Source organism: Mytilus californianus, unplaced genomic scaffold, assembly GCF_021869535.1.
Source record: "Mytilus californianus isolate M0D057914Y unplaced genomic scaffold, xbMytCali1.0.p SCAF_91, whole genome shotgun sequence".
NCBI lineage: Eukaryota > Metazoa > Mollusca > Bivalvia > Mytilida > Mytilidae > Mytilus > Mytilus californianus.
The window spans coordinates 505,573-518,189 of record NW_026262747.1 but is presented as its reverse complement, the minus strand read 5'-3'; positions in this window follow the sequence as shown (position 1 = coordinate 518,189).

Below are 12,617 nucleotides of genomic sequence, written 5' to 3'. Positions count from 1 at the left end.
TTGAATTACTTTAACCATTTTTTAGAAAATTGTATTAGATGAAACTTTAAATCGACCATATTTTATAGATATTTGTATAAAATGTAACACCAAACCTGCCATCAGTGTATTATTAATTTTCCACATTTTACTGTAAATTTGACAACTTTTTTCATAAATGTATTTGATGTTACCTCGAATTAAAAATATTACAACATTCTGCAGTAAATTTGCCATTTTTGGATAATTTATTTAGATGTTACTTTAAATCGACCATATTCTAAAGATAATTGTATAGATGTAACACCAAACCTGCCATCGGTGTATTGATATTTTTTCCACATTTTACTGTAAATTTGACAGCTTTTTTATAATTATATTTGATGTTACCTTAAATCGGTCATTTGATCAAGATAATTTCTGAGATGTACTTACAGTTGTATAAGATGTAAACATGAACCAACTGCAGCTTTGTTGAATATTTTACATTTATCAGTTAATTTAACCACTTTTTGGATAATTCATTCAGATGTTACCTTAAATCGACCATATTCGAAAGATAATTGTATAGAATGTAATACCAAAACCTGCCATCGGTGTATTGATAATTTGTCCACATTTTACTGTAAATTTAACAGCTTTTTTGATAATTATATTTGATGTTACCTTAAATCGGTCATTTGATCAAGATAATTTTCTTATATGTATTGACAATTGTATTAGAAGTAAACTTGAACCAATTACAGCTTGATTAAAAAAAGTGCAACATTTTTGAGTAATTTTTGCCACTCTTTGGATAAATTAATTCAGATGTTACCTTGAATAGACCATATTCTAATGATAATTGCATAGAATGTTACACGAAACCTGCCATCTGTGTATTGATAATTTCCACATTTTTCTGCAAATTTGACAACTTTTTTGATAAATGTATTTGATGTTACCTCGAATCGGTCGTTTGATCAAGATAATTTTCTAATATCTTTTGACAATTGTATTAGAAATAAGCCTGAAGCAAGCACAGGTTAATAAAAAAAATTACAACATTTTTCAGTAAATTTTACCGTTTTTTCGATAATTCATTCAGATGTTACCTTAAATCGACCATATTCTCAAGATAATTGTATATAATGTTACACCAAACCTGTCATCGGTGTATTGATAATTTTTCCACATTTAATTGTAACTTTGACAACTTCTCTGATTATTATATTCGAAGTTAAATCGGTCATTTGTTTCGCATCATTTTTGAGATGTATTGACAGTTGTATCAGATGACCAACCACAGCTTTGTTGAATATTTTACAAATTTGAATTACTTTGACCACTATTTGGAAAATTGTATTAGATGAAACTTTAAATCGACCATATTTTATAGATATTTGTATAAAATGTAACACCAAACCTGCCATCAGTGTATTATTAATTTTCCACATTTTACTGTAAATTTGACAACTTCTCTGATTATTATATTCGAAGTAAAATCGGTCATTTGTTTCATATCATTTTCTGAGATGTACTGACAGTTTCATCACATGACCAACCGAGGCTTTGTTGATAATTTTGAATTACTTTGACCATTTTTTGGATAATTGTATTAGATGAAACCTTAAATCGACCATATTTTATAAATATTTGTATAAAATGTAACACCAAACCTGCCATCAGTGTATTGTCAATTTTCCACATTTTATTGTAAATTTGACAACTTTTTTCAGAAATGTATTTCATGTTACCGCGAATCGTTCGTTTGATCAAGATAATTTTCTAATATCTTTTGAGAGTTGTATTAGAAATAAGCTTCAACCAACCACAGCTTAATTAAAAATATTACAATATTTTTTCAGTAAATTTTGCCATTTTTTGGCTACTTCATTCAGATGTTACCTTAAATCGACTGTAATCGAAAGATAGTCGTATAGAATGTTATACCAAACCTGCCATCGGTGTACTGATAATTTATCCACATTTTACTGTATATTATTTTTTTCTGAGATGTACTGACAGTTGTAATAGATGTAAACATGAACCAAACACAGCTTTGTTGAACATTTTACTTTTTCCAGTTAATTTAAACACTTTTTGATAATTGTATAAAATGTAACCTTAAATCGGTCCTTTGATCAAGATAATTTTCTAATATATATTGACAATTGTATTCGAATTTAAATTGAACCAACCACAGCTTTATTAAAAATAGCATTATTTTTCAGTAAATTTTACCACTTTTTGGATAATTCATTCAGATGTTACCTGAAATCGATTGTATTCGAAAGATAGTCGTATAGAATGTAATACCAAACCTGCCATCGGTGTACTGATAATTTATCCACATTTACTGTATATTATTTTTTTCTGAGATGTACTGACAGTTGTATTAGATGTAAACATGAACCAAATACAGCTTTGTTGGAACTTTAACTTTTTCCAGTTAATTTAAGCACTTTTTGATTATTGTATTTGATGTTACCTTAGATCGTTCCTTTGATCAAGATAATTTTCTAATATATATTGACAATTGAATTCGAATTTAAATTAAACCAACCACAGCTTTATTAAAAAATTGCATTATTTTTCAGTAAATTTTACCACTTTTTGGGTAATTCATTCAGATGTTACCTTAAATCGACCATATTCGAAAGATAATTGTATTCAATGTAATACCAAACCTGCCATCGGTGTATTGATAATTTTTCCACATTTTACTGTAAATTTGACAACTTCTCTGATTATTATATTCGAAGTTAAATCGGTCATTTGTTTCATATCATTTTCTGAGATGTACTGACAGTTGCATCAGATGACCAACCGAGGCTTTGTTGATAATTTTGAATTACTTTTACCACTTTTTGGATAATTGTATTAGATGAAACCTTAAATCGACCATATTTTATAAATATTTGTATAGAATGTAGCACCAAACCTGCCATCAGTGTATTGACAATTTTCGACATTTTTCTGTAAATTTGACAACTTTTTTTCATAAATGTATTTCATGTTACCGCTAATCGTTCTTTTGATCAAGATAATTTTCTAATATCTTTTGAGAGTTGTATTAGAAATAAGCTTCAACCAACCACAGCTTTATTAAAAATATTACATTTTTCAGTAAATTTTGCTATTTTTTCGATAATTCATTCAGATGTTACCTTAAATCGACCATATTCGAAAGATAATTGTATAGAATGTAATACCAACCCTGCCATCGGTGTATTGATATTTTTTTCACATTTTACTGTAACTTTGACAACTTCTCTGATTATTATATTCGAAGTTAAATCGGTCATTTGTTTCATATCGTTTTTGAGATGTATTGACAGTTGTATCAGATGACCAACCACAGCTTTGTTGAATATTTTACAAATTTGAATTACTTTAACCATTTTTTAGAAAATTGTATTAGATGAAACTTTAAATCGACCATATTTTATAGATATTTGTATAAAATGTAACACCAAACCTGCCATCAGTGTATTATTAATTTTCCACATTTTACTGTAAATTTGACAACTTTTTTCATAAATGTATTTGATGTTACCTCGAATTAAAAATATTACAACATTCTGCAGTAAATTTGCCATTTTTGGATAATTTATTTAGATGTTACCTTAAATCGACCATATTCTAAAGATAATTGTATAGAATGTAACACCAAACCTGCCATCGGTGTATTGATATTTTTTCCACATTTTACTGTAAATTTGACAGCTTTTTTATAATTATATTTGATGTTACCTTAAATCGGTCATTTGATCAAGATAATTTCTGAGATGTACTTACAGTTGTAATAGATGTAAACATGAACCAAACACAGCTTTGTTGAACATTTTACTTTTTCCAGTTAATTTAAACACTTTTTGATAATTGTATAAAATGTAACCTTAAATCGGTCCTTTGATCAAGATAATTTTCTAATATATATTGACAATTGTATTCGAATATAAATTGAACCAACCACAGCTTTATTAAAAAATTGCATTATTTTTCAGTAAATTTTACCACTTTTTGGATAATTCATTCAGATGTTACCTTAAATCGACCATATTCGAAAGATAATTGTATTCAATGTAATACCAAACCTGCCATCGGTGTATTGATAATTTTTCCACATTTTACTGTAAATTTGACAACTTCTCTGATTATTATATTCGAAGTTAAATCGGTCATTTGTTTCATATCATTTTCTGAGATGTACTGACAGTTGCATCAGATGACCAACCGAGGCTTTGTTGATAATTTTGAATTACTTTTACCACTTTTTGGATAATTGTATTAGATGAAACCTTAAATCGACCATATTTTATAAATATTTGTATAGAATGTAGCACCAAACCTGCCATCAGTGTATTGACAATTTTCGACATTTTTCTGTAAATTTGACAACTTTTTTTCATAAATGTATTTCATGTTACCGCTAATCGTTCGTTTGATCAAGATAATTTTCTAATATCTTTTGAGAGTTGTATTAGAAATAAGCTTCAACCAACCACAGCTTTATTAAAAATATTACATTTTTCAGTAAATTTTGCTATTTTTTCGATAATTCATTCAGATGTTACCTTAAATCGACCATATTCGAAAGATAATTGTATAGAATGTAATACCAACCCTGCCATCGGTGTATTGATATTTTTTTCACATTTTACTGTAACTTTGACAACTTCTCTGATTATTATATTCGAAGTTAAATCGGTCATTTGTTTCATATCGTTTTTGAGATGTATTGACAGTTGTATCAGATGACCAACCACAGCTTTGTTGAATATTTTACAAATTTGAATTACTTTAACCATTTTTTAGAAAATTGTATTAGATGAAACTTTAAATCGACCATATTTTATAGATATTTGTATAAAATGTAACACCAAACCTGCCATCAGTGTATTATTAATTTTCCACATTTTACTGTAAATTTGACAACTTTTTTCATAAATGTATTTGATGTTACCTCGAATTAAAAATATTACAACATTCTGCAGTAAATTTGCCATTTTTGGATAATTTATTTAGATGTTACCTTAAATCGACCATATTCTAAAGATAATTGTATAGAATGTAACACCAAACCTGCCATCGGTGTATTGATATTTTTTCCACATTTTACTGTAAATTTGACAGCTTTTTTATAATTATATTTGATGTTACCTTAAATCGGTCATTTGATCAAGATAATTTCTGAGATGTACTTACAGTTGTAATAGATGTAAACATGAACCAAACACAGCTTTGTTGAACATTTTACTTTTTTCCAGTTAATTTAAACACTTTTTGATAATTGTATAAAATGTAACCTTAAATCGGTCCTTTGATCAAGATAATTTTCTAATATATATTGACAATTGTATTCGAATATAAATTGAACCAACCACAGCTTTATTAAAAAATTGCATTATTTTTCAGTAAATTTTACCACTTTTTGGATAATTCATTCAGATGTTACCTTAAATCGACCATATTCGAAAGATAATTGTATTCAATGTAATACCAAACCTGCCATCGGTGTATTGATAATTTTTCCACATTTTACTGTAAATTTGACAACTTCTCTGATTATTATATTCGAAGTTAAATCGGTCATTTGTTTCATATCATTTTCTGAGATGTACTGACAGTTGCATCAGATGACCAACCGAGGCTTTGTTGATAATTTTGAATTACTTTGACCACTTTTTGGATAATTGTATTAGATGAAACCTTAAATCGACCATATTTTATAAATATTTGTATAGAATGTAGCACCAAACCTGCCATCAGTGTATTGACAATTTTCGACATTTTTCTGTAAATTTGACAACTTTTTTCATAAATGTATTTCATGTTACCGCGAATCGTTCGTTTGATCAAGATAATTTTCTAATATCTTTTGAGAGTTGTATTAGAAATAAGCTTCAACCAACCACAGCTTAATTAAAAATATTACAATATTTTTCAGTAAATTTTGCCATTTTTTGGCTACTTCATTCAGATGTTACCTTAAATCGACTGTAATCGAAAGATAGTCGTATAGAATGTTATACCAAACCTGCCATCGGTTTACTGATAATTTATCCACATTTTACTGTATATTATTTTTTTCTGAGATGTACTGACAGTTGTAATAGATGTAAACATGAACCAAACACAGCTTTGTTGAACATTTTACTTTTTCCAGTTAATTTAAACACTTTTTGATAATTGTATAAAATGTAACCTTAAATCGGTCCTTTGATCAAGATAATTTTCTAATATATATTGACAATTGTATTCGAATTTAAATTGAACCAACCACAGCTTTATTAAAAATAGCATTATTTTTCAGTAAATTTTACCACTTTTTGGATAATTCATTCAGATGTTACCTGAAATCGATTGTATTCGAAAGATAGTCGTATAGAATGTAATACCAAACCTGCCATCGGTGTACTGATAATTTATCCACATTTACTGTATATTATTTTTTTCTGAGATGTACTGACAGTTGTATTAGATGTAAACATGAACCAAACACAGCTTTGTTGGAACTTTAACTTTTTCCAGTTAATTTAAGCACTTTTTGATTATTGTATTTGATGTTACCTTAGATCGTTCCTTTGATCAAGATAATTTTCTAATATATATTGACAATTGAATTCGAATTTAAATTAAACCAACCACAGCTTTATTAAAAAATTGCATTATTTTTCAGTAAATTTTACCACTTTTTGGATAATTCATTCAGATGTTACCTTAAATCGACCATATTCGAAAGATAATTGTATTCAATGTAATACCAAACCTGCCATCGGTGTATTGATAATTTTTCCACATTTTACTGTAAATTTGACAACTTCTCTGATTATTATATTCGAAGTTAAATCGGTCATTTGTTTCATATCATTTTCTGAGATGTACTGACAGTTGCATCAGATGACCAACCGAGGCTTTGTTGATAATTTTGAATTACTTTGACCACTTTTTGGATAATTGTATTAGATGAAACCTTAAATCGACCATATTTTATAAATATTTGTATAGAATGTAGCACCAAACCTGCCATCAGTGTATTGACAATTTTCGACATTTTTCTGTAAATTTGACAACTTTTTTTCATAAATGTATTTCATGTTACCGCTAATCGTTCGTTTGATCAAGATAATTTTCTAATATCTTTTGAGAGTTGTATTAGAAATAAGCTTCAACCAACCACAGCTTTATTAAAAATATTACATTTTTCAGTAAATTTTGCTATTTTTTCGATAATTCATTCAGATGTTACCTTAAATCGACCATATTCGAAAGATAATTGTATAGAATGTAATACCAACCCTGCCATCGGTGTATTGATATTTTTTTCACATTTTACTGTAACTTTGACAACTTCTCTGATTATTATATTCGAAGTTAAATCGGTCATTTGTTTCATATCGTTTTTGAGATGTATTGACAGTTGTATCAGATGACCAACCACAGCTTTGTTGAATATTTTACAAATTTGAATTACTTTAACCATTTTTTAGAAAATTGTATTAGATGAAACTTTAAATCGACCATATTTTATAGATATTTGTATAAAATGTAACACCAAACCTGCCATCAGTGTATTATTAATTTTCCACATTTTACTGTAAATTTGACAACTTTTTTCATAAATGTATTTGATGTTACCTCGAATTAAAAATATTACAACATTCTGCAGTAAATTTGCCATTTTTGGATAATTTATTTAGATGTTACCTTAAATCGACCATATTCTAAAGATAATTGTATAGAATGTAACACCAAACCTGCCATCGGTGTATTGATATTTTTTCCACATTTTACTGTAAATTTGACAGCTTTTTTATAATTATATTTGATGTTACCTTAAATCGGTCATTTGATCAAGATAATTTCTGAGATGTACTTACAGTTGTAATAGATGTAAACATGAACCAAACACAGCTTTGTTGAACATTTTACTTTTTCCAGTTAACTTAAACACTTTTTGATAATTGTATAAAATGTAACCTTAAATCGGTCCTTTGATCAAGATAATTTTCTAATATATATTGACAATTGTATTCGAATATAAATTGAACCAACCACAGCTTTATTAAAAAATTGCATTATTTTTCAGTAAATTTTACCACTTTTTGGATAATTCATTCAGATGTTACCTTAAATCGACCATATTCGAAAGATAATTGTATTCAATGTAATACCAAACCTGCCATCGGTGTATTGATAATTTTTCCACATTTTACTGTAAATTTGACAACTTCTCTGATTATTATATTCGAAGTTAAATCGGTCATTTGTTTCATATCATTTTCTGAGATGTACTGACAGTTGCATCAGATGACCAACCGAGGCTTTGTTGATAATTTTGAATTACTTTGACCACTTTTTGGATAATTGTATTAGATGAAACCTTAAATCGACCATATTTTATAAATATTTGTATAGAATGTAGCACCAAACCTGCCATCAGTGTATTGACAATTTTCGACATTTTTCTGTAAATTTGACAACTTTTTTTCATAAATGTATTTCATGTTACCGCTAATCGTTCGTTTGATCAAGATAATTTTCTAATATCTTTTGAGAGTTGTATTAGAAATAAGCTTCAACCAACCACAGCTTTATTAAAAATATAACATTTTTCAGTAAATTTTGCTATTTTTTCGATAATTCATTCAGATGTTACCTTAAATCGACCATATTCGAAAGATAATTGTATAGAATGTAATACCAACCCTGCCATCGGTGTATTGATATTTTTTTCACATTTTACTGTAACTTTGACAACTTCTCTGATTATTATATTCGAAGTTAAATCGGTCATTTGTTTCATATCATTTTTGAGATGTATTGACAGTTGTATCAGATGACCAACCACAGCTTTTTTGAATATTTTACAAATTTGAATTACTTTAACCATTTTTTAGAAAATTGTATTAGATGAAACTTTAAATCGACCATATTTTATAGATATTTGTATAAAATGTAACACCAAACCTGCCATCAGTGTATTATTAATTTTCCACATTTTACTGTAAATTTGACAACTTTTTTCATAAATGTATTTGATGTTACCTCGAATTAAAAATATTACAACATTCTGCAGTAAATTTGCCATTTTTGGATAATTTATTTAGATGTTACTTTAAATCGACCATATTCTAAAGATAATTGTATAGATGTAACACCAAACCTGCCATCGGTGTATTGATATTTTTTCCACATTTTACTGTAAATTTGACAGCTTTTTTATAATTATACTTGATGTTACCTTAAATCGGTCATTTGATCAAGATAATTTCTGAGATGTACTTACAGTTGTATAAGATGTAAACATGAACCAACTGCAGCTTTGTTGAATATTTTACATTTATCAGTTAATTTAACCACTTTTTGGATAATTCATTCAGATGTTACCTTAAATCGACCATATTCGAAAGATAATTGTATAGAATGTAATACCAAAACCTGCCATCGGTGTATTGATAATTTGTCCACATTTTACTGTAAATTTAACAGCTTTTTTGATAATTATATTTGATGTTACCTTAAATCGGTCATTTGATCAAGATAATTTTCTTATATGTATTGACAATTGTATTAGAAGTAAACTTGAACCAATTACAGCTTGATTAAAAAAAGTGCAACATTTTTGAGTAATTTTTGCCACTCTTTGGATAAATTAATTCAGATGTTACCTTGAATAGACCATATTCTAATGATAATTGCATAGAATGTTACACGAAACCTGCCATCTGTGTATTGATAATTTCCACATTTTTCTGCAAATTTGACAACTTTTTTGATAAATGTATTTGATGTTACCTCGAATCGGTCGTTTGATCAAGATAATTTTCTAATATCTTTTGACAATTGTATTAGAAATAAGCCTGAAGCAAGCACAGGTTAATAAAAAAAATTACAACATTTTTCAGTAAATTTTACCGTTTTTTCGATAATTCATTCAGATGTTACCTTAAATCGACCATATTCTCAAGATAATTGTATATAATGTTACACCAAACCTGTCATCGGTGTATTGATAATTTTTCCACATTTAATTGTAACTTTGACAACTTCTCTGATTATTATATTCGAAGTTAAATCGGTCATTTGTTTCGCATCATTTTTGAGATGTATTGACAGTTGTATCAGATGACCAACCACAGCTTTGTTGAATATTTTACAAATTTGAATTACTTTGACCACTATTTGGAAAATTGTATTAGATGAAACTTTAAATCGACCATATTTTATAGATATTTGTATAAAATGTAACACCAAACCTGCCATCAGTGTATTATTAATTTTCCACATTTTACTGTAAATTTGACAGCTTTTTATATAAATGTATTTGATGTTACCTCGAATTAAAAATATTACAACATTCTGTAGTAAATTTGCCATTTTTTTGATAATTTATTTAGATGTTACCTTAAATCGACCATATTCTAAAGATAATTGTATAGAATGTAACACGAAACCTGCCATCGGTGTATTGAAATTTTTTCCACATTTTACTGTAAATTTGACAGCTTTTTTATAATTTTATTTGATGTTACCTTAAATCGGTCATTTGATCAAGACAATTTTCTGAGATGTACTTACAGTTGTAAAAGATGTAAACATGAACCAACTGCAGCTTTGTTGAATATTTTACATTTTTCAGTTAATTTAACCACTTTTTGGATAATTCATTCAGATGTTACCTTAAATCGACCATATTCTCAAGATAATTGTATATAATGTTACACCAAACCTGTCATCGGTGTATTGATAATTTTTCCACATTTAATTGTAACTTTGACAACTTCTCTGATTATTATATTCGAAGTTAAATCGGTCATTTGTTTCGCATCATTTTTGAGATGTATTGCCAGTTGTATCAGATGACCAACCACAGCTTTGTTGAATATTTTACAAATTTGAATTACTTTAACCACTATTTGGAAAATTGTATTAGATGAAACTTTAAATTGACCATATTTTATAGATATTTGTATAAAATGTAACACCAAACCTGCCATCAGTGTATTGATAATTTTCCACATTTTACTGTAAATTTGACAGCTTTTTCCATAAATGTATTTGATGTTACCTCGAATTAAAAATATTACAACATTCTGTAGTAAATTTGCCATTTTTTTGATAATTTATTTAGATGTTACCTTAAATCGACCATATTCTAAAGATAATTGTATAGAATGTAACACGAAACCTGCCATCGGTGTATTGAAATTTTTTCCACATTTTACTGTAAATTTGACAGCTTTTTTATAATTTTATTTGATGTTACCTTAAATCGGTCATTTGATCAAGACAATTTTCTGAGATGTACTTACAGTTGTATAAGATGTAAACATGAACCAACTGCAGCTTTGTTGAATATTTTACATTTTTCAGTAAATTTAACCACTTTTTGGATAATTCATTCAGATGTTACCTTAAATCGACCATATTCGAAAGATAATTTTATAAAATGTAATACCAAAACCTGCCATCGGTGTATTGATAATTTTTCCACATTTTACTGTAAATTTGACAACTTCTCTGATTATTATATTCGAAGTTAAATCGGTCATTTGTTTCATATCATTTTCTGAGATGTACTGACAGTTGCATCAGATGACCAACCGAGGCTTTGTTGATAATTTTGAATTACTTTGACCACTTTTTGGATAATTGTATTAGATGAAACCTTAAATCGACCATATTTTATAAATATTTGTATAGAATGTAGCACCAAACCTGCCATCAGTGTATTGACAATTTTCGACATTTTTCTGTAAATTTGACAACTTTTTTTCATAAATGTATTTCATGTTACCGCTAATCGTTCGTTTGATCAAGATAATTTTCTAATATCTTTTGAGAGTTGTATTAGAAATAAGCTTCAACCAACCACAGCTTTATTAAAAATATAACATTTTTCAGTAAATTTTGCTATTTTTTCGATAATTCATTCAGATGTTACCTTAAATCGACCATATTCGAAAGATAATTGTATAGAATGTAATACCAACCCTGCCATCGGTGTATTGATATTTTTTTCACATTTTACTGTAACTTTGACAACTTCTCTGATTATTATATTCGAAGTTAAATCGGTCATTTGTTTCATATCATTTTTGAGATGTATTGACAGTTGTATCAGATGACCAACCACAGCTTTTTTGAATATTTTACAAATTTGAATTACTTTAACCATTTTTTAGAAAATTGTATTAGATGAAACTTTAAATCGACCATATTTTATAGATATTTGTATAAAATGTAACACCAAACCTGCCATCAGTGTATTATTAATTTTCCACATTTTACTGTAAATTTGACAACTTTTTTCATAAATGTATTTGATGTTACCTCGAATTAAAAATATTACAACATTCTGCAGTAAATTTGCCATTTTTGGATAATTTATTTAGATGTTACTTTAAATCGACCATATTCTAAAGATAATTGTATAGATGTAACACCAAACCTGCCATCGGTGTATTGATATTTTTTCCACATTTTACTGTAAATTTGACAGCTTTTTTATAATTATATTTGATGTTACCTTAAATCGGTCATTTGATCAAGATAATTTCTGAGATGTACTTACAGTTGTATAAGATGTAAACATGAACCAACTGCAGCTTTGTTGAATATTTTACATTTATCAGTTAATTTAACCACTT